At 46.9% G+C, this 23329-nt stretch overlaps 1 protein-coding gene across 2 annotated transcripts in view; it reads left to right on the top strand.

The window, feature by feature from the left end:
• TMEM138 (transmembrane protein 138) overlaps positions 1-23329 on the top strand; it is a 73304-nt gene that overhangs the window by 3181 nt on the left and 46794 nt on the right. The window lies entirely within an intron of this gene.

Genomic DNA, 23329 nt, shown 5'->3' with positions numbered 1-23329 from the left:
CCCTCTCTCTCCCTTTCCCGCTCTCTCTTTCCCTTTATCTCTTTCCCTCTCTCTCTCTTTCCCTCTCTCTCTTTCCCTCTCTCTCTTTCCCTCTCCCGATAAAAGGCATTGGAATTGCTCAGCAACCAAGTTTATTGCTGAACATTGTGTGACCTTGGCAGACATACTGTATTGTTTTAGGGTATATAATATACTGTTAGTGTACCTGTGACCACAAAGCAGCTTATCTGTGCAACTGTGGTGAAAGACAAGAAAGCACCTCTGTGCAACGCTAGACACAACATAGAAAATAGTTCAAGGAGTAGCACTTACCTCTGGCCAGGGCTATTTTGATGTCCCTTTAATGGCATTGTCCTGTTTTCTTCTGTGTCGTTTGTGTAAGAGTATTGACATCCATGTTCGTCGCAAAGCCAGATTTGCAGTTGTCAGAACTTGTTTCAGGCGCCATGGAGCAAGTAGGGACTACTGAACCTCATCCGCGTGGCTGCAGTCGTTTTCCTGTGATGCCCTATGGTCGGTGTTCCCTATGGTCGGTGTTACTATGGCTCTACAGACTGGCCCAAATACAACCCCTTTATCATTTGCCTCTCTGTGGTGGCGATGTCGAGCAGTCGGAGGCTTCACAGACAGTTAGTGTGAGGGTTTGCAAACCCAACACTTAGCCATCACCCAGAAGCACAATGACTCCACGTGCTATCTAGTGTACTACATTGGTAAGAAAGAAATGCTTTAATCTACACAATTAAAACATAATATTTCACAGCACATAAAACAGTCTGAATTTTCTGCTTGGGATAATGCTCCTTGTAGTCTGCCCCCTCTCCTCCTATCTTGATTGTCTCCCCGAACCCCTTTGGTGGGTCTAGGTAGGTCTCTCCATGGGCATTTGAGTGTTCCTTGGGGATGTATCAAAAGGAAGATGCACATTACCCCAGAGTTCAGTTTTAGTGCTCCGTTTTCAAGCAAGTCTCTTATATTGTACAGTCTCACCACAGCTCAGGTCTTGGGGTCCATTTTCCAGCATCCGGAGAGGACCCTTAGCGCTTGTCACTCTCGCTTCTGGGGGCAGGGGGGAACATGCTGGCTGGAGCGTGTCCCACAATCCTGGAGAGGGCAGCAGCAGTAATTTGACAACGGGGCACTGCTATCCTACATCCTCAATGGTAGTCAGTGACTGTTAATGGTGGGCCCTCTTTTTGGTCACCAGTGAGATGTAGTTGGTGGGTCGCCAAAAGCAAAGGTAATAGTGGCATGAGGGCAGCAGTTGTGGGGTCTGTCGCAGCAGCACTGCACATTTCTGGCACAGGCTTGTGTGATGGTGGCACAGTCCAACTCTGGCACATACTTCTCAGTGACAGTAGTGACAACCACAAACTTTTTTTCCCTCCTGGAACTGCTTTTCTATTTTCACGGAGAGATTGCTGCCCAGTTTTCTCATGGCATGCAGATTGTTGTCCCAAGTCTTCTATCAGTTGGCAGACTTACACAGCACTGGGGGTAAGTCTGCTCTGCACTTCAAGTCCAACTCAACTCTGCAGGGTTGGCAGGCTCCTTCCCTCTCTCAGCAGCAAGTTGGCTTCAAAAAGCTTTCAGCCAGAGACTCCACTACTTCCACAAATGCCAGATTCCAGTTATGTCCGTTCACCTCAGGGGAAAGTTTGTCAGGAAGATATGAGCTCTTGCAGTGCAGTAGTCCTCTAAGCAGTGGCGGCTGGTGACATTTGAAAGTGGTGACGCGTAAAAGCTGTAGCAGAGTGCATGCACAAGCCGACATAAGGGGGTTTTGGGGCAGGGGGTACAACCCCTCTCCCCCCCCCCCCGAAAATTTGGAAAATTTTGAAAAAGTGGGCAAATGGTGCATGGGAGGAACACAAATTACAGGAACATGATGGTAAGTGCCCAAAAGGATGGTTTATGTTAGAGCACTGCACTGTGTGTAAGCAGCACTCATACGGAATTGAGCGAAACGCAGACCTTCTTTGAGGCGGAATACCTGAGCGTTTGGGCATGGCTAAAAAAACAACATAATCTGTAACTTTTTTCGGTCTTTCACACTCTCGTAACTACATATAAAATAACGCACAGTTTAAATTAAAAGGAAATGCAAGTTATGTAAATCAGTGGGAAATGCAGCACTATTGAGCATTATGAAACGTCTATTAATGCAGTGCACCAGAGAGCCACAGCAGTGAATCCTGGTTGGTGCAGTGGAGAATAGTGACTTGTATATGTTTAGTGATACAAGGTTTCAGTCTGCGGTAGTAAGCACTGTGACACTTGAGTAATTATTTTAAAATTGCATTACACACACAATATAACATTGGCTGCAATGCTACAGAATGCACAAAAAGGCTTAAGATAAAAAAGTATTACCAACATATAGATATTTGTGCATACTCTACGTTGTGCAGGTTTTTTTATAACCGTTTTTGTGAAGCCCACACTTAACAGATTAGCTAGTAGCTCCCTTACAATAACCCTAAAAAATAATGAAGTTGTAGCAGAAAGCTTCAATAAAAGCCGATATGGGCTTCCAAGCGCCCTTACATTTACATGTGCATATTTACATTTCTTTCTGGGAAGGAAGTACCCTGGCAAGAAGGCTTGTTTTAGCAGCCTGCCCCTTCCTCGGTTTACATCACAGAGAGACTCATGCCTTTCACTTTAGCTGAAGCATTTCAAATGGGACGGTCGTGACCGTCAAAACCCCTTCCCCCCCCACCACAGTTCGCACTTCTCACCTTTGTGCAAGTAACGTTTTGCAGTCGTTTGGCGCAGAAGGAGGGGAGGGGGTGACTAGTCTGCTGTGATATATTGGTCATAGTGTCCTCACTCGGTCTGTACAAAATGTTGCGGTATGAAGCAAAATGACTACTAATGTGCATCAGGACTGATGGGGATAACTGTGTGCATTGTGCAAGGCACGATGCCTGTACACTGAAGCCAAAACACACAGGCAGACAGCTGAAGACAAAGAAATCAAACACACTTACCACAAGACAAGACTCGCCATCAAAAGTTTCAGAGCCACATGCTGCTTGCAATCCTAGAGTCAAGAGGCTTCGAGCCTTTGAACCAATAAGGAAGTACTTTGGAATTGCGGCAGATTTTTCACCTTTTTGGTAACAACATAGTTTTGAACATGATTTCAACTTTCAATCCATAACCGCCTGACCGTTGATTTAAATTTACATCACAGAGATGCCGAAATCTAATGTTCTTTTCAGTGTTGTTTTCAGGAGGTCGCTGTGGGCTGTTAGTCATGCTAACTGTGAATCACATATCCAACACTTTGTGTGTGTGTGTGTGTGTGTGTGTGTATGTATATGTATATATATATATATATATATATATATATATTCACACACAGATTCCCCGAATCTGGAGCCCCCGACCCTTCAAGGCGGCCTCACGGAAATGGGCTCGGAGTAACCCATCAAAAGACACCAACAGTATAACAGAGAGTGAGGCCCAATGCTGGAAAACCGAGGTTTTTAATCAGGCGGTAGCAGCGCAGCAAACTTCCATATACTAACGTTTCGGCGGAAGCCTTGTTCACAGCAGGAAGTAATGAACTTGTGATTGGCAAGTGCGTATTGCGTGCTTTTTAAAATATCAATCACCTGACAGTACATAAAGAATACAAGTCCCACAATGCATGCACACTTATAGTAAGCAGATTATACTGAAAGTTCAAATCTTTCTTTTACCAGCAATCTGGATGCAATGTTCTTACGTGCAATACATTGTTCTGGTGTGGGGTTAATCTATCAAGGATGTCAGGCGAAATAGCAGTCTCTGCGAATAATTTCTGATTTTGCATTTTGCTTGAAAAACAAACATCATTGTCCAGCAAGATCGTGAATGGATGTAATCCCTCACGAATCCATTCCACCACGCAGACAGTTTTAGCACCTTTAGCTGTCCTTTGTAGGCGTGGTGCGTGGGTGGGTCATGCTCCTCATTTCAATTCACACACAGATTCCCGGAATTTGGAGCCCCCGACCCTTCAAGGCGGCCTCACGGAAATGGGCTCGGAGTAACCCATCAAAAGACACCAACAGTGTAACAGAGAGTGAGGCCCAATGCTGGAAAACCGAGGTTTTTAATCAGGTGGTAGCAGCGCAGCAAACTTCCATATACTAACGTTTCGGCGGAAGCCTTGTTCACAGCAGGAAGTAATGAACTTGTGATTGGCAAGTGCGTATTGCGTGCTTTTTAAAATATCAATCACCTGACAGTACATAAAGAATACAAGTCCCACAATGCATGCACACTTATAGTAAGCAGATTATACTGAAAGTTCAAATCTTTCTTTTACCAGCAATCTGGATGCAATGTTCTTACGTGCAATACATTGTTCTGGTGTGGGGTTAATCCATCAAGGATGTCAGGCGAAATAGCAGTCTCTGCGAATAATTTCCGATTTTGCATTTTGCTTGAAAAACAAACATCATTGTCCAGCAAGATCGTGAATGGATGTAATCCCTCACGGATCCTTTCCACCACGCAGACAGTTTTAGCACCTTTAGCTGTCCTTTGTAGGCTTGGTGCGTGGGTGGGTCATGCTCTTCATTTCAATTAACACACATTCCCCGAATCTGGAGCCCCCGACCCTTCAAGGCGGCCTCACGGAAATGGGCTCGGAGTAACCCATCAAAAGACACCAACAGTGTAACAGAGAGTGAGGCCCAATGCTGGAAAACCGAGGTTTTTAATCAGGCGGTAGCAGCGCAGCAAACTTCCATATACTAACGTTTCGGCGGAAGCCTTGTTCACAGCAGGAAGTAATGAACTTGTGATTGGCAAGTGCGTATTGTGTGCTTTTTAAAATATCAATCACCTGACAGTACATAAAGAATACAAGTCCCACAATGCATGCACACTTATAGTAAGCAGATTATACTGAAAGTTCAAATCTTTCTTTTACCAGCAATCTGGATGCAATGTTCTTACGTGCACTACATTGTTCTGGTGTGGGGTTAATCCATCAAGGATGTCAGGCGAAATAGCAGTCTCTGCGAATAATTTCCGATTTTGCATTTTGCTTGAAAAACAAACATCATTGTCCAGCAAGATCGTGAATGGATGTAATCCCTCACGAATCCTTTCCACCACGCAGACAGTTTTAGCACCTTTAGCTGTCCTTTGTAGGCTTGGTGCGTGGGTGGGTCGTGCTCCTCATTTCAATTCACACACAGATTCCCCGAATCTGGAGCCCCCGACCCTTCAAGGCGGCCTCACGGAAATGGGCTCGGAGTAACCCATCAAAAGACGCCAACAGTGTAACAGAGAGTGAGGCCCAATGCTGGAAAACCGAGGTTTTTAATTAGGCGGTAGCAGCGCAGCAAACTTCCATATACTAACGTTTCGGCGGAAGCCTTGTTCACAGCAGGAAGTAATATACTTGTGATTGGCAAGTGCGTATTGCGTGCTTTTTAAAATATCAATCACCTGACAGTACATAAAGAAGACAAGTCCCACAATGCATGCACACTTATAGTAAGCAGATTATACTGAAAGTTCAAATCTTTCTTTTACCAGCAATCTGGATGCAATGTTCTTACGTGCAATACATTGTTCTGGTGTGGGGTTAATCCATCAAGGATGTCAGGCGAAATAGCAGTCTCTGCGAATAATTTCCGATTTTGCATTTTGCTTGAAAAACAAACATCATTGTCCAGCAAGATCGTGAATGGATGTAATCCCTCACGAATCCTTTCCACCACGCAGACAGTTTTAGCACCTTTAGCTGTCCTTTGTAGGCTTGGTGCGTGGGTGGGTCATGCTCCTCATTTCAATTCACACACAGATTCCCCGAATCTGGAGCCCCCGACCCTTCAAGGCGGCCTCACGGAAATGGGCTCGGAGTAACCCATCAAAAGACACCAACAGTGTAACAGAGAGTGAGGCCCAATGCGGGAAAACCGAGGTTTTTAATCAGGCGGTAGCAGCGCAGCAAACTTCCATATACTAACGTTTCGGCGGAAGCCTTGTTCACAGCAGGAAGTAATGAACTTGTGATTGGCAAGTGCGTATTGCGTGCTTTTTAAAATATCAATCACCTGACAGTACATAAAGAATACAAGTCCCACAATGCATGCACACTTATAGTAAGCAGATTATACTGAAAGTTCGAATCTTTCTTTTACCAGCAATCTGGATGCAATGTTCTTACGTGCAATACATTGTTCTGGTGTGGGGTTAATCCATCAAGGATGTCAGGCGAAATAGCAGTCTCTGCGAATAATTTCCGATTTTGCATTTTGCTTGAAAAACAAACATCATTGTCCAGCAAGATCGTGAATGGATGTAATCCCTCACGAATCCTTTCCACCACGCAGACAGTTTTAGCACCTTTAGCTGTCCTTTGTAGGCTTGGTGCGTGGGTGGGTCATGCTCCTCATTTCAATTCACACACAGATTCCCCGAATCTGTCGCCCCCGACCCTTCAAGGCGGCCGCACGGAAATGGGCTCGGAGTAACCCATCAAAAGACACCAACAGTGTAACAGAGAGTGAGGCCCAATGGTGGAAAACCGAGGTTTTTAATCAGGCGGTAGCAGCGCAGCAAACTTCCATATACTAACGTTTCGGCGGAAGTCTTGTTCACAGCAGGAAGTAATGAACTTGTGATTGGCAAGTGCGTATTGCGTGCTTTTTAAAATATCAATCACCTGACAGTACATAAAGAATACAAGTCCCACAATGCATGCACACTTATAGTAAGCAGATTATACTGAAAGTTCAAATCTTTCTTTTACCAGCAATCTGGATGCAATGTTCTTACGTGCAATACATTGTTCTGGTGTGGGGTTAATCCATCAAGGATGTCAGGCGAAATAGCAGTCTCTGCGAATAATTTCCGATTTTGCATTTTGCTTGAAAAACAAACATCATTGTCCAGCAAGATCGTGAATGGATGTAATCCCTCACAAATCCTTTCCACCACGCAGACAGTTTTAGCACCTTTAGCTGTCCTTTGTAGGCTTGGTGCGTGGGTGGGTCATGCTCCTCATTTCAATTCACACACAGATTCCCCGAATCTGGAGCCCCCGACCCTTCAAGGCGGCCGCACGGAAATGGGCTCGGAGTAACCCATCAAAAGACACCAACAGTGTAACAGAGAGTGAGGCCCAATGCTGGAAAACCGAGGTTTTTAATCAGGCGGTAGCAGTGCAACAAACTTCCATATACTAACGTTTCGGCGGAAGTCTTGTTCACAGCAGGAAGTAATGAACTTGTGATTGGCAAGTGCGTATTGCGTGCTTTTTAAAATATCAATCACCTGACAGTACATAAAGAATACAAGTCCCACAATGCATGCACACTTATAGTAAGCAGATTATACTGAAAGTTCAAATCTTTCTTTTACCAGCAATCTGGATGCAATGTTCTTACGTGCAATACATTGTTCTGGTGTGGGGTTAATCCATCAAGGATGTCAGGCGAAATAGCAGTCTCTGCGAATAATTTCCGATTTTGCTTGAAAAACAAACATCAGTGTCCAGCAAGATCGTGAATGGATGTAATCCCTTACGAATCCTTTCCACCACGCAGACAGTTTTAGCACCTTTAGCTGTCCTTTGTAGGCTTGGTGCGTGGGTGGGTCATGCTCCTCATTTCAATTCACACACAGATTCCCCGAATCTGGAGCCCCCGACCCTTCAAGGCGGCCTCACGGAAATGGGCTCGGAGTAACCCATCAAAAGACACCAACAGTGTAACAGAGTGAGGCCCAATGCTGGAAAACGGAGTTTTTTTATATATATATTACGCGTTAAGTTCAGTTAATGCAGTACCAGACATCAAAATATTTTGTACCGACTAACCCCTCCATTAATACATTTCCAAAAACAATTAGTGACACATTTTGGTAAATATTTTGTAACAAAAGATACCAGAGGGCTTGAATTCACAAACCTTATTCTTTATCTATGCTAAAGCACATTGAACAAAAATCAAATTTTTGCATACACAAACCGTAATGATTTGTGTGTAAATTAATGGGCACACACACTACTCCCATGCTCACGAATTTTGAAAGCGTTTGGCAGGCGCAGATCCACGTCATTCGTGCACCCCATCTCCCTTGTGAAATCCTTGCCCAGTGTGCGCAGGCACAAAATGCATAGAAACGGTCATGCAGGTGCATCTAGTAAATTTAAATGCGCACTGTGCTGAGCTGGCCCGAAACTCACAGACACACTTAACACAATAGCAAGCAATTAAATCCGATTGCATATACATAGTACCGTAGTACGTACACCTAAACGTACACATAAAGCTTTCTTTTCACATGTTTTAAACATGGCGCAAGTAGCGGCCGGCATGACGGGTAGATGGGGGGGGGGAGGGGGCGGGGGAAATGGGATCGTCCCGGTGGGATGGGAGGAGGCGGGAGAGGTTTGTTTAATTAAAAAACGAAACCATATATATCAAATAATTGAAAACTTAACTTACCGTCCTGCGCCGCTGCCACATCAGCTTCTGGATGGGTCCACCGACCGACTCCCGCCATCCGTACTTTTCCGAATTTAATTCCTGTCATCAGCCAGGAAAGGCAGCCTCTCTCCCTCCTGTCCACCAATCACAAGGCTGCAATGGCAGCATTGTGATTGGTGGCCACAGCGGAGCGCGCCCCACCCGGGTCATTTTCTCTATGTATGCTGCCATGCAGCAGCATACATAGAGAACAAGGAGAGTGGGCGGTGTTGCTCAAGGGCAGGGGGGAGTGGCTTGCCCACTGTTGTACATACAGTACCGCCCAAACAGTCAGTGCGCACAACAGTGGGTAAGCCACTCCCACCCCCTGCCCTCGAGCAGGACCGCCCACCCACATCCAGGCACTTCAGCTTTCTCGCTGCGCGAGAAGGCAGAAACATAAAATGGTAGTTATTACCATTTATGTTTCTGCCTTCTCGCACTGCGAGAAACCAGTGGGGCAACGCCCCCACACCTCTATGGGGGAGCCGCCACTGCCTCTAAGCTCTCCCTTCCTTGGTTAAAGAGAACATGGGACTGGAGCAAATTGTCAGTCAGTGGTTCCTACTTTGTCCAGTTTAAGCAGACTGGGAATGTGGTTTTACTATCTGTACTTTAAGAACTGGTCTGAGATGGTTCCCTGTTCATCTGCATTATCCAGACCATTCACCAGACACAGTGTTTGTGCAGCTTGATTCTTCTCATAACAGGGCAGTCTCAAGCCTGGAGTTACCACAACAGAGGTGCGACTTTCTCCACCTAGCTCGTTAACAGGCACACTGACAGTAATTAGAAACAAGCATTTGCAATGCAATAGGTCTCGCATTAGGAAAGGTTGAGCTATTGGTATTGTAAATGGCAATTTTTTTATTTATGTGTTGGTTTTGAAAATAGCTAAATTAATAGGTTTGACATTTACAATGCCAATCGTTATAACTTTCGCAAATGTGACACCAATAGCATTTGTAATGGAATATGTGTTGTATTTACGTGACTTAGATGTATTGATATTACAAATAACAATGGCTTTTTTTTTTTTAATAATTAATACTTAAATAAAAGTTATTGTAATTTATAATGGGAATAGCTTAAAATTTTGTAAATAACTTTTGTGAAGATTATGTTCAGTGTATTTTATTGTGATGAAAATCCAAGAACAGAACTGAAATATCAACATCTTTTTGTGACATTTGTAATAAAGCTTGAAACATTGAGAGAACAGATTTGAACCAGTTGTTGTTGAATGGTTGCACAGATTGATGCTGTGGTGACGCTCAGTGATGTTGTGGTGGAATTGGCCAGGAAATTCGACTGTTCTAGCATCTATGCCGAAGACTGCAGGGGATGGAGGAATATAGATATGATTGCGAGAGAGAGAGAGCGCATAAAATATAATACACGAAATAGCTCGAACTTAAAATCACTCCCATCGCATATAGCCCTTATAGTTGCGTGTAGCGTTTTTGGCTCTACTGCTGGAAAGCTGTTGCATGCACTTGGAAACCTCTCCAACAATCACAACCGATCTGGTCTCATACTGTGACCTTGATTTCAAAGAGCACTTATACACCAGTGGATTGATTTCTGAAACATAGTAAATTGTATCAGATTCCAACCAAAAGAAGCATCCGTGGAACGCGATATATAACGGATAAATACTGACACCAGTCATCTGTTGAAACATGTATGGTTATGATATCTGAGAAGCTTAGCGCATAGAACTGTACTGGACAACTATACCTCGCAATTGCTAATAATGTAATACTAAAAAGGTCTGGTTCGTTATGCTCATGCTAATAACCTCTATGGGTGTGCTGCTCCATGAGTGGATCACATGCAGCTTGTTTTATGTGAGAGTGCCAGGCGGGGTTTCAAGATGTCACCATGCTACCATTTATAATTATGATGTTTTCTAAAGTCTTAAATGTGTTAAAAACAGAAGCAGTTGCAAGCAACTTTCAGCACGTGTAAGCTTTGCAGACATGTGCCTAAACTACAGCCAATTTACATGTAAGTAGTCTTTTGAAAATTGAACACTGCAAGTCCCTGGGCTGGGTTTCTTGCAGCAAAATCCAGACTTTGCAGCAAGGGCACTAAATAAACATCCTTCCTTGTTTTTATAACAAGCGTATCTCCGATGTGAGTGTTTTCCTAGGCAACCATAATATGGCACAATTAGACCACCCATTATTTTTCTAATTAAGTGACAGACACCAACTACCAATAGTTCTACGTCCGACCGAACTTAAGGACCGATTTACATTTACATTATCTTCCAAATGTTCAGAAAGACAATCTCCTTAATCACCATCACTCCCACAATTCATCAGTAGATGTAGTAACACATTTCTTTAAGCAACGCCTTGCTAAAATTACTTTAAAAGTTATACAGGACAGTTTTACAGTGACATACATACCTTCCAAGAAAGAGCCATTCCATGACAATAATAAAGGAAACCTTTTCAACGCGGTAAAATAGGAGAGACTGTTTTCTGAACTAAGGGCTATAGAAAGCAGAAAAAGGTTTACCGTTTTAGTGCTTTCAATGTTTAAAGCAAAAGAGGAAAAAAATAGGCGGGTTGTGGGGACAAGGGAGCATTCTTTGGCGTCAGGTGGCAATCTGCTTTTAACTAAGAACTGTTCAAGGCCATCAGGGCAAGACTCTGTAGAACAGAGCTGGCTCTATCGGGGGGGGGGGGGCTGAAAGGTTGTGGCCCCTGGGCAGAGCCCACTTTGCTCTTGTCTTAAAACTTCTCTGTTTCTCTCCACTGCTAATATAGACTCGATTCATACTGTATATTTCTGGCCATACGTGCCAACTTCACAGCAGCCAGAACTGCCCCTTATTGAGAAGACTTTGGAGTGTTTACGACCTGCAGCCATGCAGAGCTCAGCCTTTCATCAAGGCATTGCGTTAAAGATGGCTCAGAGCATCCCACAGCCAGAGGTGCCCCCTCTCACAGCCCAGGCTGTGCCCACTACAAAACATGTACTGTATTTGTTGGCCTTTAAATCTAGGCAGCTGCAGGTCCCACACAGACACCGCGCATTACATGGACGGGGCAGCACCTGAATAGCGAAGGACAGGTGGCTTCGCAAATTGTTATACTTTTGTGTGTGCAGACAACAGAAAATAGGCCGAAAAAGATTTTCTGAAGTAGAAAGAAAGGGAAGAAGGCGGCGTGTACACCAGTGTCTCTCTGCAGTGCCGGGCGGGTACCCCTCAGGCGGCCGCTTCCGCGATGCGCATTTGAAAAGAGTCAGGATCATCTCGCCCCAGGATTGTCTTACAAAATCCCTTATCTGGTATTGGTTACTCCATTCACTATGCACCTCGGTAGAAATCGATACCCAACCAGGTATGAAACTCACTGTAAATATACTCAGAATTTGGCAGAAATTGACATTACCCAGAAAATGGCAGTTCACTCAGATGGAGCTACAATGGGGTGGGGAAGGGGGGCATAACTGTTACCCAAGGCAAAGGATTTATTTTCACCCCTAAGTGTATGAGAAAAGTTTCAGTTCTTCTGCTCTTTCCAAATGTCACTAGTAGAACGTTGCTGGCCCTTTTGAAAACAGGACACCGTGAGGTTTGTTGGCCAGCCAGTGTTTAGGTACATAAACATCCAAAGTTAAGGTGAAAATAATCACTCTGGAAACTAATCATAATCAGACTCAATAAGTGCACGATTACTGATGGAAAGCAGGCACTTCAGATGCATTATCTTTATCACAGTTTAAAAAAGAAAACGATACAGTAACAATCCGGTAACATACACTGTCACAGGAAAACAATTTAATAGTACCAGCAATCCAGACATTTGCTTTATTTACAATGTTAACAAGAGGTGCTAATGCTACCCGTTATGCGTCTGAGATGCCACGGAGTGCTAATGCTACCCGTTATACATAGCGGAAGTCAGGCAGCCTTCGCTGGGACGTGGGCGGGTCCTGCAAAGAAACAGGAAGGAACTGCCGGCGGGAGAAAGTCCTGGAACCCTGCACGCTGAATGCCCGCTGCCGAGGGACACGCGGAAAGAGCCCGGTGAGTGGGGTGGGGGGGGGGTGCGCGCGTGTGTCTGTGTGTGTTCGAGTGTGCGTGTGTCTGTCTGTGTGCGCGTGTGTCCGTTTAAGGGGGGGTGCGTGTGTGTATGCAGTGTGCGTGTGCATGCGTGTGGCTGTGTATGTGCGCATGCGTGAGTGTGGCTGTGTGCGAGAGGCTGACTTACTGTGAATCTGAGACAGGAGATGTGCATGGCGCCGGGCTGGGCGTGCGCACCCACGAAGTGAAATCGCCGCGTGCACATCCCCTGTCTCAGATTCCCAGGAGACGGGCAACATTAGTTGTCGAGCTGGACGCAATGCTTCACATTGCTTTCTCCAGCTCGACCTAAAAAGACAAAAGGCTGCCTCACTTAGAGGATCTTTCTCATTCTGAACAGAAACTACAGTCATCACTACCATCTTCTACCAAATGGAAGTGCTACAGGAGGAGTAGGAGCCCGACTTGGCAAAAATACCTAATAATTTCTGAAGGAGTTTTGTCTCATGTTTCCAGACTTCAGTGTCTAGGTTGCCTCCCTCCAGCTTCAGGAATACAAGCATTACATTTCCAGTTTCTGGTAAAACAGTCTCACCTCCATCTTGTGCACAGGCCAGGGACTTTTAAAATGGAACCCTCAGGCTTCCATTACTCTGGCGCACTCATAAACTACATACAGTACACTGGTCACATACACACACAAGCATAATGCACTTAGGATGTTAGTGCAAGGATCCAATTTAATTCTTAGAAGTAGAGCTTTACAAGAGTATAGAGAAATTAACATTTGTTCTGGGTGTTACTCCCTGCTGACAATATCATTGCAACATTACACAGCCTAATTCGTTCTTTGGAAGCTTTAATTGCTACTTATAGACAACTTCCGCCCGTTCTCTGTCGATCTATACCTGGCATCATCCTAAATAGTGCCTGTGATGAGTGTACCCAGTTTTTGACCTACGATGTTGACAAATCTCAAAACCTTACTGATTTCTAGGTTATAACCTTTAACACATGTGCAACTGACAGTTTTCCTATAGCTTTCTATTTTTAAAAATAAAAATAAGTAACTGTGGATGACTTGTTATATACTTGGTTTTCATTGAATATCCTGCACTGATTTTTATACCTTCCATCATTACTGTTAAGTAGTATTATGAATCTTACCAAATGTGTACATTTTGATATCACAGTTGTATATTAACTTAAGTATAAATTCATTGCTCTATATAAATAAAACTGTGTGCTCCACTGTCGAGGGTTAGATAAAGGATGAAAAAGACTTTGGATTGTTACTAGTATAGATGTAAGTGTTTTCTTCTTTTTAGTTTCATTCCAGTTGTCTCTCCCTTCCTTCGTCATGTGGGTACAGCCTTTTAGTTTTCTTAAAGTACTTTATTAACCAAACTGTTAAAGGCTGTTGACTTTCGGAGTGTATGTTGTGGTAGAGATGCATGCCTAAAACTCACGGGGCTTGTTGATCGTTGTCCAAGTCTTCTATCGGCTGGGAGACTTACAGAGCACTGGAGGTAAGTCTGCTCAGGCGCTTCAAGTCTGTCACACCTCTGCAGGGTTGGCAGGCTCCTTTCCTCTCTCAGCAGCTCGTTGGCTTCAAAGAGCTTTAAGCCAGAGACTCCACTTCTTCCACCAAGGCCAGATTCCAGGTATGTCCCTTCATCTCAGGAAAATGTTTATCAGGCAGATACGAGCCCTTGTAGTGCAGTAGTACACTGAACATTCCCTTTCTTGGTTGAAGAAAGAATGGAACTGGAGCAATATGTCAGTCAGTGATTCCCACTTTAAAACAGTTTAGGCAGACTGGGGATGTGGTTTCACTATCTGGACATTAAGAACTGGCTTGAGATGGTTCCCTGTTCATCTGCATTTTCCAGGCTGTTCTCCAGGCTCAGTCTTTGTGCAGCTTAATACTTCTGATAGGAGGGCAGTTTCAAACCCGGAGTTACCACAACAAACGTGCAACTTTCTGCACCTAGCTTGTTAACAGACCCACTGACCAGAATCAGAAAAGAGACAAAATGCTGCCTCACTTAAAGGATCCTTCTCATTCTGAACAGGAGAAACTACAGTCCCACCCTTCTCTATCATCTTCTACTAAATGGAAGTGCTACAGGAAGAGCAGCGGCCCCTCTTGGCAAAAATACCTTATCCTTTCTGAAGGAGTCCTGTCTCCTGTTTCCAGACTTCAGTGTCTAGGAACCATTAACAACCGAACACCATGTATCAGGACTGTAGGTTCAGGAGTTTAGTTCAACCATCAAGTAAGGCAAGAGCCTGAAGGCTGTAATCTACAAAGATGGACAGTAGACTTTAGGAGACTGTTGGAGAGGGAAATACAAATGGGATTGTCGAAAAGTGCCATTTTTGCTTGCCCTCCCCCTTTTTGCCCCAATGCTGATGACTACACCTCTGAAAGTCTGAACGTGCACTAGAGCCTACTGCCTAAGCCCTAGTGCTAGTGCTCTCTCTCTAAAACTGATATTTGAGTTGGTAACCCCAATTGGCATAAAACTTTAACCCCCTTATAAGTCCCGGCTTAGAGAAGAGCAGCTAACACAGAGCTCTTCAACACGGGTTTTAATACTTTGATACTTTTAACTATTGCACTTTGTTTGCCTACTATTGAGGGGACTGTGAGAAGCTGCCTGATACAGTGCTACAGTTTTGGGGCATTTAAACTGTTGCCCGCATATATCGAGTCTGCTTACCTAGCCCTTCGCCGTATTCCGGTCACTTCTCCCCGTTCCACCGAAGCTTGAAGTGCTGTTTGTGTGGAGGGAGTGTAGGGTGACGGATGCAGTTGCGTTCCAACTTCCGGTGGCACAGGCCACGCCGCCATCTTGGTTAGCGCCTGAGACACTATGGGCACTTAAATCAGATAACTGTGTGTTAGAGAACAGTGTGCACGCAAACTTGCGAGCGGAATCCCTACTGGAGACCAGCAACATTGAGGGGGAGGGGGCCCGGAGGACTCTGGGGCAGCCCTGAGTCCCTATAGGAAATGGTCTAAAGGTAGCATTCCGTAATACTCTCTCCTTGCAGAAACATCACCTCAAAGTATTTACCCTATTACAAGAGGGTAACTTTGATGTCTTGGCACTCACAGAAACGTGGTTGGGGGATACTTCCACCCCAGACATGGTGGCAGCCTTGCCAATGGACTTTGACGCGGTCTGGCATAATAGGCCAGGAGAATTCAGGGGAGGGGGAGTAGCGGTCCTGTTCAAAAAGTGCCTTATGGTCACTAAAATACTTGCGGAAAATTGTGATAGTGCTGATATTTTGGCGATAAAAATCTTCTTGAAATCCTCCTGCTTTATATTTATGGTAGCATATCGCCCCCCCCTAGATCCACCCCTGACTTGAATGAGGGTTTTCTGGAACTTATGTCTGACCTATGTTCCAGATAGAAACACCTCTTAGCAGTGGGGGATTTCAACTATCATTGGGACAAGATGCAAAGAGAACCTGCGGAATCTCTATTTGAGTCAAACATGAGCTCTATGGAAATGGTGCAACTGGTAAATGGCTCTACCCACAACAAAGGGCATACTTTAGACCTAATTTGGTCTTCTAAACCGCAGGCACAGATCACCGATATCAGTCCCTGTGCCTGGTCGGACCACGCGCTGTTGAGATGCTGGGTCCCCATGGATTGCCCACTCCTTCGGCCTCCACCTCTGTGGAGGCAGGTTAGATTGTGGAAAAACGTCGAGGCAGACTCCATAGTCGCTTTACTCCACTCTAGCCCTGTCCCTGTGGGAAGTGAGGATAACCTGGACCACAAATGCGTAGCCCTTTTTTCCCGATTACAACAGGCCATTGACTCACTGGCCCCTGAACGTAAAGAAAGGGTTAGAGACAAAGGGAAAGGAGCCCCTTGGTACGACGAGACTCTAAGGGAAAAAAGCAACTTCTCCGACAAGCCGAGAGGCGATGGAGACTTAAGTATGATCCAATAGATTTAAAAACCTATAAAGCCCTCCTTGCCAAGAATAAATCAGCTATCCTAGGTAAGAAGGCGGCATTCTATGAAGCTTGGATTAGCTCGGCGGGAAACAAAAAAAAAAAAGAGTTTTTTGCAATACTGAAGGAACTGAGCCAAAAAGGGGACAAAAACACCATGGGAGCCCTGCCGACCTGTGATAGTTTTCAGGGGTTTTTCCTCCAAAAGGTTCTGGACATCATCTCAGAAATTACTACAAACCCCATTGATCCCAGTCTCCTGGATCAGATTACCCCTCCCTGCCCTAGCAGCCAGCTGGCTAGTTTTCCAAGGCTTGACCCTGCCACCCTGGCTGCAGTAGCTAAACAGATTAAATCAGGCCCGCCAGGCCTTTTTCAAATGGCCCTGCCGGGTTCGGAAAGGCAGGCGCCGGGTTTGGAAAGGCAGGCCCTGGATTTGATCAACGAGTCTTCAGATCTGGGCTATCTACCAACGAGGCTGAAGGAAGCATGGGTTGCTCCCCTATTGAAAAAACCAGGGGCAGATACAACAGCCTTAAAAAACTATAGGCCCATCTCATAGCTCCCCTTCCTCGCTAAATTATTAGAACAACACATCTTGAAATCCCTTGCAAAATACTTAGACGATCACCACCTGCTCCATTCTAGACAGGCGGGTTTTAGGACACACCATAGCACAGAGCTGGTAATGGTGTCAGTACTGGACGAGCTTAGAATTAGAGCCGATAATAAACATCCGAGTGCTCTGATTTTATTAGATCTGTCAGCGGCATTCGACACGGTCAGCCACAACATCCTGCTGAGCCGTTTGTTGAATCTGGGCATAAAGGGGCAAGCACTTCAGTGGCTAAGATCTTTCCTGACCGACCGTACCCAGAGAGTCCAAATGGGGGAGCAGGTGTCGACCTTGGGCCCCCTGTCCTGTGGAGTCCCCCAGGGCTCTGCTTTGTCTCCACTTCTCTTTAATATCTATTTGCAGCCCTTGGTGGAGGCGCTCACATGCAGAGACTGCCAGGTCTTTAACTACGCTGATGACACCCAACTCCTGGTCCGACTTGACAACACCAGCCATGCACAAGAATCGATGAAAAATCTACTCAGGTTTACTGTTTTTTTTTTTTTTTTTTTTTTTTTTTTTTGGGTAAGACATTTATTGTGCATTGTCATAGAAAATTTACAGTCATTCTCGCCTACAACCTCAAAAGGCCGGCTTTGTTAAGTACGCAGGAATAAATGAACAGTTCAACCATACACAGCCCATCAGCCGACAACCATAGGTCCGGCGGCGCATTTTCGGTAGTAGCGTAGGCAGTGATGTCGACGATGCATCTGCATGGTAAATTTGCCTGATCAGTCTTACATTTCGTGGCATTTTTTACAAAAGCCCCCGCAACCTAGGGGGAACACTACAAACATCAAAGCAACAACCCCCTGTAAACCTTAAAGCACTGTGTCACAGCATTCTCCCCCCCTCATTTGCCCACAAGTGTGGCTCATAGTGGCATCAAGTCTTTAAACATTGGAGCGCTCAGCCCTCATTGTCATCAGATGCCCTTGACATCATATACTGCTGAAAGGGCTCCCAAAAGTCTCTGGGGCGGGATCCCATAGGCAGCTCTTCCTCATACGTGACTAAGGTGTCTCTACAGTAGGTCAGATCTTCCAGCCAAGTTCTCACCTTAGGCTTTCGCCTACTGTTCCAGTGTAGGGATATTCGTCTTTTCGCCATTAATAGCGCAATCACACAAAGTTTACGCCGTCTCGCTCGCAAGTGTGGCACCAATCCTAGGAGACAGACTTTAGCAGTGCACGGCAATTGGGCTCCTAACATAGCGTTGAGTGTCCGTATCACCTGATCCCAGTATTGTGTTACAGCATCACAGTGCCACGCCAAGTGTATGAAGTCCGCGTGTTCCCGCCCACACCTAGTGCAGTTAGAGTTGTCTCTCAGCCCATATCGGTGCAAACGTGCAGGGGTGTGGTACATCTGGTGCAAATATTTGTAATGGATCAGTCTGAGGTTCCCGTTAGGTGTTAGCATCCCCGTGAGCATGCAGGAGGCCTCCCAGTCTTCTTCCGTGAGATCCTCCCCCAGTACCGTTTGCCATTTCTCCCTGGCTCGTGCAGTGTTACCACCATTGCTAGCTTGTGCGCAACGGTACAGTCGGGATACCAGGTGTGCAGCCGAGGGGGTGTCGATCATGAGTGTCAGTGGTGCTAGTGCTTGCGGTTCTGCTGGAAAAGACACAAAGTGTTCCTTCACCGCCCTCTGAAGTCTATAATAGTTAAAGCTGAACAACAGAGTTGGATTCTTGATATATGTGAGTTGGTTCAGCTGCACAAAGTGCCCTTCCCTGTACAAATCCCCAAGGGTGTCTATGCCAGCCCGTTTAAGGAGGTCCATCCCTACCTGTTCTTGCGTGACCGACAGCGCCGGGTGGTGAGCCAACGGGAGTGCCGGTGCATAGAGTGGTGTGCATCGCGCCATCTTACTGAGTGTTCTCCATGCTTCCACCGTGGTGTTCACCGGGTTAATATCGTGGGCGTGTAATCTGGGACGTTTGTGTGTCAGTATACTCGTTAGTGGGATGGGGTCAGCATCTCCATGCTCAACAGCCACATGTGTGAGGAAAGGAATCTCGTGGAACCAGTGATGCGCGTATTGCGCCTGAGCACATTGGTAGTATAGATAGATGTCTGGCACCTTGAATCCCCCTCTAGCGTATGGGAGCGTCAGAGTCTGCAGGTCCAGTCTAGCCTGCTTACCCGCCCAGATTAAAGAGAGCATGAGAGATTTAATGTTACGGAAAACCTCCGCCGGGGGCTTAATAGGGATATTATTAAAAAGATATAAAAATTTGGGCAGGAGCACCATCTTCACAATGGCAAGCCTGTCCGCCAGTGAGAGCGGTAGTTTTATCCATCGCTTGACCTTGTCTTCCAGAGCAGAGACAACCCTCCCGTAGTTGGTGCGGATGACTAGCTCTGGATCCCTGTGGAACCAGACGCCTAGGTATTTCGTCGGCTCCTCCTGCCATTCCAGGGGATAGTCCAGAGGCGTGGGTTGGGTGCTATCTGTCAGTGGGAGTATGAGGGATTTGTTCCAGTTAATGCGGAGCCCTGCATATTGGCCGAATTTAATGTATTCCCGCAGTAGGGGGTTGAGGTTGGACTCCGGGTTTTTCACATATAAGACCATGTCGTCCGCATACAGGGCAATGTGTATGGGTCGCGTGGGTAACTGAATGGCTGAGTAGTGGTGGTGCTGTCTTATTTTACACGCCAAGGGCTCCAGTATAAGGGCAAAAAGCATAGGTGATAGGGGGCACCCTTGTCTGGTGCCACGTCGGATGTCGATCGGAGACGAGAGATGTTTGTTCACCCGTATGCGGGCCGTCAGGCCCGAGTACAGCATCGTGATCCAGCCAATGAATAAGGGGGGGAATCCCATCCGGAGCAGAACTGCATGTAGGAACGGCCAGTCAATCGTATCGAACGCCTTAGCCGCGTCCAGCAATACAGCAACTGCCTTGATGTCCGGGGCCAAGTAGTGCGCCAAAGCAAAGAGGGTGCGGGTGTTGTGCGCGGTCGACCGGTCCGGGATGAACCCCGCCTGATCAGGTCTTATTAACATCGGCATTAATGGCTTTAGTCGGTCCGCCAGTATGCTGGCTAGGATCTTGGTGTCAACGTTTATCAATGAGAGAGGACGGTAGGAGTCGCACTGTTCTTCATCCTTACCAGGTTTCAGAATGGCGATGAGCAACGCCTCTCTCATAGACGGTGGCAGAGTCTGGGCTTCATGAGCGGCCTCGTACAGGTTCACCAGATGTGGTGCTAGCGTGCTAGCGTACGTTTTATAGAATTCTATGACGAAGCCATCCGGGCCCGGTGCTTTGCCATTAGGGAGCCTTTTGATGGTGTCAATGATTTCTTGCGTCGTGAGGGGTCTAGCTAGGTATTCCCTGTGCCCGTCTGCCAGCCAGGCAATCTCTACGTCAGCCATGTACTCCAGTATCTCCTCCCGTGGCACCTGTGGTCTGGCCTCGTATAGAGCCCCGTAGGTTTCCCTGAATTCGCCCATAATGGTTGGTATGTCGTGCGCGCGTGTGCCTTGTGTGGTGCGTATAGCTGTTATATGTTGTGGTGTCCTTCCCGAGCAAATCTTGTCTGCTAGGGCCCTGCCCGGCCTACCCCCTTCCCCATATCTCCTGGCCGTTGTCCTCTTAAATATGTATTTGAGTTCGTCATCAGCAAATGTGTTGTACTCCAGCAGTATGGATTGTATGTCGCTTAACAGCGCCGTGTCCCCAGTGTTTGTGTAGCGCTGTTCCAGATCTCGGAGCATCTCCTCCCTTCTGGTAAGTTGGCGGCGAATATCTTTCAGTATACCTGCAGACGTGTTAATACACACGCCCCGTATTGTCGCTTTAAATGCTTCCCATAGAAGGCACGGGTCCTCCGTGGTAGGGGCATTTAGTTCGAAGTAGTCAGTGATCGCTGTTTGGAGTGTATCTACATAAAGCGGGTCGCGCAAGGCCTGTGCGTTGAAGCGCCATGTGTAGGGCGGTGGGACATAGTGTGGGATCCGTAAACGTAGGAGCACGGGGCTGTGATCTGACAGTGTTCTAGGGAGATGTGTAATCTGCTCCACCCAGGCAAGAACGTCCTGCGTGGCTAGCCAGAAATCTAGTCTGGACCAGCTCCTATTCGCAGCATTAATGTGTGTGGCTACCTGTTCCCCCGGGTGTAGTAACCTCCACAGGTCACTGACGTGCAAATCAGACATTGCGTCAAGTAGCATTTCCCTCGCCTTGGTGTGGTGCTCAAGCGTGTGTGCTGCCCTGTCAAGCCCGTCCCTGAGTGTGACGTTGAAGTCCCCTCCCCAGAGAACATTGTCCGCTCGTACATCAGCTATAATATGCCATAGCCTTTCAAAGAAGTCTGCATCGTCCACGTTCGGACCATACACGTTCACAAGAGCCAGTCTATGACGTCTCGTCTCACCTACTACTATAACATATCGACCCCCTGGGTCAGTGTGTGTGTCTGTGATTTTGAAGTGAGTGCCCTTTTTTACCAGTATACTAACGCCACGGGAGTACGATGAGTAGTATGAGCCAGTTGTGGATTCTGCCCACTTGTTCCCCAGCCCATGTGTGGAAGTGGGTGCCAAGTGAGTTTCTTGTAGGAAGGCCACGTCGACCTTGAGCCTGTCAAAGTACGCAAACATTTGCCTTTTCTTCTTCGGGTTCCCCAGCCCCCTGACATTCCACGTGATGAGGTTGAGTGTGTCAAAGCGCGCCATTAGCGTGTGTTCCGGTGGAAATGTGCGCCGCGTGATCTGCGTGGCCACCTATGGAACAGTACAATCCCAACATTCGCTATGAAGGCAATAAACGAGGTCGCAATGCTTCTCAGACACAGTGCAAATACGGTAACTTCAATCAGTTTCCCCATCCCCCCACCACCCACTTTAGCACCCAAACTTCGCCAAAGCCATTCCCCCCCGAACTTCAGAACAGTGAGTAAACTTTTTGTGGGGAACACCCTCCTGGGGGTGCCGCCTGAAGCACACATCTCCATCCACATAGTGGATGTGGACGGGCGCGATTAGCGTGCTAGTACATCATCAATATGAACACCCTATCCCCCCCACCCCATCCCCGATCCCCCGCAGGCACTTAGTGACCTTCAACATTCTTCCAATCCCCCCCCAAATTACAAGACCACTCGCAGGTAGTATCGAGCACCCTCATTGTCAGTGTCTCGGGCTGCACAGTGATAGCCAGGTAGCGTACCTCGTTAGTTGTCTGTCAATAGTTAATGGAGGCCCAATGCTCCTGTGCCAGTTCTGTATAAACAGTTCCCCATAGTACTCACTGCGTCGCCGCCATGCACGACTCCCATCTAGGGTTCGCCAGCAGTGGGCGTCCCAGTCCCGTGGTGCGCCACGTGAAGCTTCACTCAGTTTGTAATGGCCGTCGTGTGGCGCCCACAGCGCCGAAACAGTCCAAAGAGGCACACGATGATCTGTCGCGCTTTCAGTCGTTGTCGCTCATTCTGCTCGCATTCTCCTGATTTTTCCGACGTTTGGTGAGGGTCTTGACGTACTCCTGTGCAGCCTGCACCGTCGTGAGGACCACCGGCTTACCATCCGTCAGGATTTTGAGTTTTGCAGGGTACAGCATCGCGTAACCAATGTCCAGCTCACGGAGCTTCTTCTTGACTGTAGCAAATTCCTTCCTTGCTTGTTGCACCGCCATGGTGTGGTCTGGGTAGAACTCCAGCGAGTTGCCCTGATGGTTAATGGCGCCCTTCTCCCTCGCCAGCCGTAGTATAGTGTCTCTGTCTCTGTAGTTGAGCACCCGGGCGATGATTATTCGAGGTGGAGCCCCTGGTTTCGGAACGGGGGCCAGAGAGCGATGAGCGCGTTCAATCAGGAAGACTTCAGAGAAGCTGTTAGCCCCGAAGATGTCCTTCAGCATGCTTTCCACGTATGTCTCCATCTTGCCCGTGTTGGTAGATTCTGGCAGGCCCGAGATGCGCACGTTGTTGCGGCGGGACCTCGCTTCCTGGTCCTCCACCTTCGCCTTTAGGGTTTCCAGGGTCCTCTCAAGGGCGCTGTGTGTTTTCGCGATGTCTCTGGAGTGATCTTCCACCGAGGAGATCCTGCGCTCCGCCTCCACCAGCCTCCCCTCGTGGTTTTCCAGCTTGTTAGATAGGGAGTCCACCCGCGCCACGACACTGTCCATCTTGCCATTCATGTCATGTAGACTCTGCTGGATAGCCCTCAGTACCGCCTCCATGCCGGCGC

This window comes from Lissotriton helveticus, chromosome 3_1 (genome assembly GCF_964261635.1).
Source record: "Lissotriton helveticus chromosome 3_1, aLisHel1.1, whole genome shotgun sequence".
NCBI classification, from domain to species: domain Eukaryota; kingdom Metazoa; phylum Chordata; class Amphibia; order Caudata; family Salamandridae; genus Lissotriton; species Lissotriton helveticus.
Note: the sequence above shows the minus strand (reverse complement) of the source record. Positions and strands in the feature narration are given on the sequence as shown.